The sequence below is a fragment of the Tupaia chinensis genome, unplaced genomic scaffold (assembly GCF_000334495.1).
Source record: "Tupaia chinensis unplaced genomic scaffold, TupChi_1.0 Scaffold000263_1, whole genome shotgun sequence".
Lineage (NCBI taxonomy): Eukaryota > Metazoa > Chordata > Mammalia > Scandentia > Tupaiidae > Tupaia > Tupaia belangeri.
The window spans coordinates 3,112,499-3,118,986 of NW_006159743.1; the positions used below are offsets into that span (position 1 = coordinate 3,112,499).

Genomic DNA, 6,488 nt, shown 5'->3' on the forward strand with positions numbered 1-6,488 from the left:
CCTGCTTATAGAGTTAAGACAGTCTCATCTTTACCATAAGCTAAAACTCTTAATCTCTCTTCTATAATGATCCAGGAAATGTCAATGCTTTTAAGTATGGATGTTGGCGATCTTCCTCATTCTGTAGTATAGGGATCTAGTGTGTGACCCCTGTGTACTGTACGCACTTCCCAGCCTTCTGACTGAACCTACTGCTCAGAGATATATATAGTGAGCCATGGTGAGGAAATTAACTCCTTTCAGCAGCAGAAATTATCCACATTTTGGATACCTATTAGGTCATCAGGAAAGTCATGACATATTTTTCTATGTTTTTCTATGCAAAAATGCATTATGACTTTCCAGACACCCAATAGTGGTCATTTATGTAAACTAACAAAGATTATGAAATGCATAGCAAAATTTAAGAGCATGAAAGAAAATATAATAAACCAGCCAAAAGATATTTTTAAAAGTTTTCCAGAAGACACAAGGAGCAGAAAATATTTTAATGTTAATGAACACCAAAAAATTAATACTCTTAATAGTCATAGGTTTGAGAAGATGTTACAGCCCATAAAAGTAGTATTGGTTCTTTGAAAAGATACTATAATAACATGAGAAAGACATGTTAGGGAACAGATGATGATGCAGTGGTAACACAACTTGCTCTATATGGGAAGGTCCTGGGTTCACGTCCCAAAGCCTTCCTGTACATGTTTGTCATCCTCCATGTGCCTGTGATTCTGACTGGCTGAAGCTAGGGGTGGACTGTAGCATGAAGACCCTTTGGGGGATTTCTTTCTATCTCTCTTTTTCTCTTTTGCTTCTCTCACTCTCTTAGAAGAAAAAAGTAAATAAAATTTTAAGGAAGAAAGGTGTTAAAAATATAGCTGTTAGAATTTTAGAGTCAGTAATTTTGCTTAAAAATACAAGAAATTTCTAAGGATCTACAGAAAGAAAAACAAAGTAAAAAATATGAGAGGTAAGTTATAACCTAGAGACTAAGCCTAACTGACAACTAGAAATATAGAGCATGGGGCCAACAGGTCGCATGGTGGTTAAGGTGCTGGACTCCCACATGGCCAACCACAGTTCAAGTCACAGACCTGGAATCTTGAAACTCATGCTGGGCACATGTGCATGTGTGCCCAAAAACCTGAGATGATAATGGATGAAAAGGGATTGTAGCATTGCCATCGCTCTTCAGGAGTGTTTTCTCTCTCTCTCTCTCTCTCGTGAGTGCATGCACCTTATAGCAAAAAACTCTCAAAAAGAGAGAGAGAGAGAGAAACACAGAACAAAGAATGTGAATTATTTCATCATTCAAGAAATAATAGGAACCATTTGCTCTGAGTCACAGACATAAATCTATAGATTATCTACCATTGAGTGCCTGGCATAATAAATGGAAACAAAACAGAACAGGACATCCATACATACTATTGAAAGTTTTAGATCAAGAAAAATTAGAAGATTCTTAAATTTTTTAGAAAAAAAATTTTGCATGAAGAAATGCAAATCAGACTTGTGTCAGATCCTGAACAGTAATACTGAATGCGAGAAGAGAACAGAGAAGTGCCTTTGGGGTTAACAGAAAGTAATTTTCAAGCATGAATTCTATAATCACAAAAAGTAGTAACCAAGTATAAGGGCAGAATTAAGATATTTCTTAGATGTTTAAGTTCAGAAATCTTACCACCATTTTCAATACATATTTGCATCCAGTAGCTGGCAACTAAGATCAGAATGATAGTTACTTAGACTACATATAAGTTTTTCCTCTTTCTCTTGTAGAATACATTTGTAAGTAACTGGTAGCCATATTTAAGAATATTTAACAATATATTGCAACAGGACTAGTATAGCAGTTTTATGGTGTCAACAGAGATCCAGACTCCCTCTAATCTTTTTTAGGTTTGTTTCCCAATTGCATGGCTTCCATTCTAAAGACTGCCTTGTGTTTCAAATGGCTGCCAGGATTCCTCTCGTCAGGTCTGCATTCCAGTTAGAAGTAGGTATATGTGCGTTTATTGAATATTTACCATCTATTTTTACCCATGTGAGACATGTTTTCTTAAAGTTGCATCCAATAATACCTTCTTAGGTTATTGGGCATTCCTAGCTATAAGGTAGGATCTCTTATATGGGCTCATGGTTGCCTTAAAAAAAAAAAAAAATCAGACTTTGTTCCTAAGTAGAAAGGATAAGAAAGGATATTGAGGAGGAGACAACTATATCACGGGCCATGTAATGAGCAACCTGCTTTCTAATTCTCACTTTTTATAAGCTAGCTGAGGTTATACTCAAGCAAAATGAGGGAGTTGTTCAAGAAATAAGACATCGGAACAAGGAAACAGAACAATGAAGGACAAACTCAGAGTGACAGTGGCCCATCAGGGCTAACGGTGATCATTCTAGACTACAGTAGAGTGAATAGTCCTGAGAAGAAGGGCCCTAAAAGAAGACTCCTCGCAAAGGCTTCTATGAGGAATGGCACAAACTTGAGGTATAATAAAACATGTTATTCAAAATTACAGGAAAGGCAATATAAAATTCCAGGAAAAAATTGTATATAAATAATGGATTTCAAGCAATTGTTGGGAGTACAAGAGATTTCATCTTTGCCTCAACATTCCTAACATTCTCTTCTGAGTGGCTCAGGAGTAGTGATATTGTTCACATAGGAAACAGAGTGTAATCCTGCACTTATTTATAATAACATAATCATGTTTAATGGTTTTCAACTTTAGTCAACCCGTGGACAAATTGTGGAAGATTTAGTTGTTGATGCAGAAAAGAATATAAATATTACCAACAATAATAAAAAGCCAGTATAAAGGAAGAGAATAGTACACAGACAGTGGGGAGTAAGACAGAAATTGTGGAAGCAAATAAATATAGGAGCATTAGTGTTTGAAATACTTAATGTAATCTAACCACAAATAGAAGAATCACCACCCCCCAAAAAAATATGCTTCTATTCAACATTGAGAGGAGTAGGTTAAAGGTTTACTTGGCAAAAGATTTTTAATTTAATCAATCAGAACTTATCTGGAATATTCAAATCAAATGACAGAGATAGGAGTATTTTCTAGTGTATTTTGAAGATAACAGAAACATGTTAAGAAAGCTGCTCCTGGGGTGTGAGACTAAGGTTTGAACAGGTGTGGGGTGGGGAGGTATGGAAATTATGATAGGCTAAACTTATTATTTGATTTATTCACATGTGCATATTTTAATAACAATAAACTTTACAAAAATAAAAACAGGAAGACTTCAAGTTTTGTGCAGAAATCAGCGGGGAAGCCAGAGCTCGTTACTACCGCAATATGGGCTTCTCTCTGATGTGGTGGGCACCAGGTAGGAGACGGAGCACAAGCACAGCTTGAGCCTGCTCCAGCCAAACAGAAACTGAATATGGAAAATTGACCTCTGGTGAAGTAGCTTTCTTGAACACAGAAGAATGAGAGCATGGAAAATGTCCCTCTGCTGCAACTACGCTCAACTTGGCTTCCCTCCTCTCAGGCTGTTGCATAATTTAATTATTGATGTGAATTTTGATGTACTAGCTCTTTTAGCATCTTTGAAAATTCTAAAAATAACTGAATATACAGTAAGGAATAACAAGGGCACTCTCTAAGGATATATACATCTTAGGTAAATATCATATCAGGCCTTTGAAAAGACCCACAGTGTAAGAAAATAGATAATAGCAATTAATATGAAGAAACAGGATGTGATTTGGGGATAATTATGATAATAAAAAGATAAAATTGTATAAATTATTCGCTAAAATATTAGGAATAGATAAGGAATGATTCTGTATACATGGCATATCAGTCATTACAGACAAGATACTGCTACAATAACAAAAAAATCCAAAATCTCAGTGACTTCAAGCAGAAAGGTTTGATTTCTTGCTTATTCCATGTGTCTAACGGTTGACAATGGGCTCTGTTCCTAGGACCCAGGATGATGAAGAAGTCTTGGTGTGGAAGGTTGCTGATCACTGAGGCACAGTGATTATGAATAACAGTACGGAAACCACCACATGGAAATTAAAGCCTGTGCGCATAAGACCCATGTTTGTCTTTCATTCACATTTCATGAGTCAAACCAAGTCCCATGACCATGACTGATTTCAAGGGGAAAAGTACAATCTCTGTCACCTGAAAAAAAAAAAAAAGAAAGAAAATTAAACATGTGTGACCAGCTTTAATGACTACATTAGGAAACTTGGAAAGCAATTTCAGAATGAAAATCACTAGTAATAGAAACTCAGAAGTAAATGGATAATTATGAAAATCAAATGAATAATCAGAAAGAGAAACTGTAGTTACTGCCAAAGTACAGTGGAAATTCAAAGACAGGGCCGGATGGTGGTTCAGTGGGAACACAATGCTCTGCTATGCTGGACCCACATGAGAAGGTCCTGGGTTCTCATTTGAAGCACCCCAATACAGGTCAGTTATGCCTGCGCCTGTGGTCTGGGCTGAATGAGACTGGAAATGGATTGTGGCATGAAGACCTTGCTGGGATGCATACTTCTCTCTTTTTCTGTGTCTCTCTCTCACAGAAGAAATAGGTAGGTATTCTTAAAAAGGAATATTCACACATGAAAACAAGAAGATATATGGCAGATATCAAAGACCAGAAACAGTAAGAGTCAATGAAACACAAAATGTTTCTTTCTTCTTCTCTTTTTTTTTTTTTTTTTTGCAGGAACTGCCAAAGTTTTCGTGTTTAATAATTAATGGGATAACTGACCACGGCCTTAAACATGAAGATAACATCTTTTTTTTTCTTTTTTGAGAGGTTTTTTTTAGCTATAGGGCGCTTGTGCTCGCCAGAAAGACAGACAGAGAGAAAGAAAGTGAGGAATACCCCCCCAGGGGGGATGGCCACACTGCAATCCTTTCTTCTCCATTCTCCTCTCAGGATCTTCGGCACGCATGCACACGTGCCCAGCGTGAGTTTAAGCCACTGGGTCCAGGACTCAAACTGCAGTCGACTATGTGGGAGTCCAGTGACATAGCCATTACACTAACTGCTGGTCCCAGGAAGATAACATCTTCAAAACACTGGAGGGAGTCACTCTGTAAACTCACTGTATAGTATGTGGTTAAGAACGCACACTTCATAATATAAAACCTGTCTATACATAGTGGTTAGCTCAGAAAGCCAGCTGGTCTCCTCTTGGTATTCCAGATTTCGGTGTTAAGTATTAGAAACCTTCAACTCTTCTGTGTGGCAGGTATCTTGTTTTCACCTTCCCGTTCTTCCACCCCAGCCTGTCATGAGGTCTGCCGTGTTTTTCTCCAGGTCATCAATGTGACTACTCATATCATCAATTCTTCCAGTGATTTGGTTGGACATGGTCTGAAATTTATCTTGCATGTGTTGCAAGAGAGTGCACCAGAGAGGTCAGTTCCTGCATGGTCCTGGGGTCAGTCTTGGCCATCTAGCCGGTGCCTAGCTTGGCAGCACAGACCTCAGCAACACTTCCTTCCATTCATTGTGCAGAATGCCCACCCCCTCTTCATTGCTTCAAACACAAAATGTTTCTTACTGAAGAAGAGATGAAAAGCTGAGAAGGTCCAAGTGTACAGATCAAAGTGCTCCCTGAGTGGTAGGAGAAGTTAATGAGAAGGTAAAAATGGCAAGATGTATCCTGGTTTCTAAACTTTAATAATAATTGGGACCAGCAGTTGGCGTAATGGCTGTGTGGCTGGACTCCCATGTAGTCAACTGTAGTTCAAGTCCCCAACCCGGTGGCTTAAATTCACGCCGGGCATGTGTGCATGCATGCCCAAGATCCCAAGAGGAGAGTGGAAGAGAAGGGATTGCAGTGTGGCCATCTCCCCTGGGGAGGGGGGGGTAATTTCTCTCTTTCTGTCTCTCTGTCTCTCTCTGTCTTTCTGGCAAGCACACAGCCCTATAGCAAAGAAAAAAAAATTAAGTCTCAGACACCTAGAAAGATAAAGCTAGATCACTTTTTTTTCCAAGTTAAAATATAACAGATATTCAGAAAAATGCACAAATTGTAACTGCATAGCTCCATGAATTATCATGTGAGGAAACCAGTGTATGATTACTACTCAGGCTAAGGAATAGCACATTCACAACACAGCATCCCCAAGCACAGCCCAATATAAGTTGTAGTTTTTCTCCTCCTCTCAGGTAACCACTGTCCTAACTTATAAGTCTATTTTTAGCTTTCCCTAGTTTTAAACTTAATCTAGATAGAACCATATAATGGCTGCTCTGTTATTTGACATTATTTTCTCTTATTTTGTTGTTGAGATTCCATCATCTTATTTTACTGTAACTGTAGTATGTTCAGATTCATTGTTGCATCTGATTCCATTGTGTGAATATATCAAAATGTTTTATATTCTAGTTTTGACAGGCTTAGAAGAAAGCATTGTTTCAAGTGTTTTGCTGTTACAAATAATGATCCTATAACCATTACTCTGTGTGTCTTTGGCTGCACACACACACACACA

General features: G+C 37.9%; 1 pseudogene; it reads right to left on the bottom strand.

Annotated features, from left to right (window-relative positions):
- Positions 1–5,216: 5,216 nt before the first annotated feature.
- Positions 5,217–5,443, bottom strand: LOC102470407 (heat shock factor-binding protein 1 pseudogene; annotated as a pseudogene).
- Between the last annotated feature and the right edge of the window lie 1,045 nt (positions 5,444–6,488).